Here is a 1,085-nt window from a genome sequence, read left to right as displayed (position 1 = left end):
CTTCACCTCTGCTCGATGAGCATGGTGACTCCACTATAATGTGGAGCGCTTTGTGGCGCGAGCGTAGACGCCAGAGTCGTACCAATACTTTGTGAAGTGGAGAGGTTACCCGCACTCACAGAACCCATAAAGAATTGAGGTTATCTCCGGCAAGGTTTCCTGACGCATGAGCGCTTACGACCGGGACTTTTGTGCCGAAGCGCCACCCTGGCGTGCACAGCGTCGTCAGGCGCTGGGCGCCTCCCACTAGATTGGGGAGCGAACAGGTCAGTAGTTGAGCTCAGGATCTGACCAGTGGCTGCCGCAGCCAGCTCGTACGTATAAGCGGTGCTCGCAGCGAGAGTAGGAGCTATAGAGACCTCGTGCTGTAGGGACGTGGTCCCGAAGGAAGCAGGTGTTTGGTGTTGTGCTGAACAAGGTCAGGCACAAGCGTCTCGATAGACCCATAGCTGGCTTGAAACACCTTGCTCGATGAGCACGATCCAAACGTGGATGCGCTGTAGTAGCGAAAGTGGTGTCCCAGACGGGTATCGAACCACTGGCCTATGGCTTTCCAAGCCGGAGCTCTACCATTGAGCTATAAGGGCGATGTCCGTACGTCTGTTCGAGAACGGACTACTCATGGTCTGAGAGGGCTGTGCCCTGGTGGGACCGACCTATGGCTCTCAAAGCCAACGCTCAGCTGGGGACAGTAGTATGACCGGTATTGATCCGATACATTAACCCCATTCACACAGTGGCTGTATCAATCAATAACGTTTGGGATAGAGAGCTGTTTGCGTGGCTCACTATCAAACACCCTGCACACTGTAGCTACATTCGTTAAATTCTCACCGTTTCATACGACAAACCACTCACTTCCGACAGCTCCGTGAATTATTGTAAGCATTTGAAAAGGTTCGGTATCCATCTGATACACCACCAAAGCGCCCTTTACACGGGGTGCATCACCATGGTCAGGTTAAGCACGGAATTATCGCAGTAGAGTAGGTACACACGAGAAAATCGCGTTCAAAAAGGCGCTCTGCCCCGTAGCGGCAGTGCGGGTATGCAGTTTCAGTTAGAGCTACACAAGGAATTCCGGC

At 53.1% G+C, this 1,085-nt stretch overlaps 1 pseudogene across 1 annotated transcript; it reads right to left on the bottom strand.

Annotated features, from left to right (window-relative positions):
• Positions 1–515: 515 nt before the first annotated feature.
• On the bottom strand, positions 516–587 carry PITG_31517 (annotated as a pseudogene). Its single transcript has one exon. The product of its transcript is annotated as a tRNA-OTHER (tRNA).
• Positions 588–1,085: the final 498 nt, after the last annotated feature.

Source organism: Phytophthora infestans, genomic scaffold (assembly GCF_000142945.1).
Source record: "Phytophthora infestans T30-4 supercont1.290 genomic scaffold, whole genome shotgun sequence".
Taxonomy (NCBI): Eukaryota; Oomycota; class Peronosporomycetes; order Peronosporales; family Peronosporaceae; genus Phytophthora; species Phytophthora infestans.
This window is presented reverse-complemented; position numbering and strand designations above follow the sequence as displayed.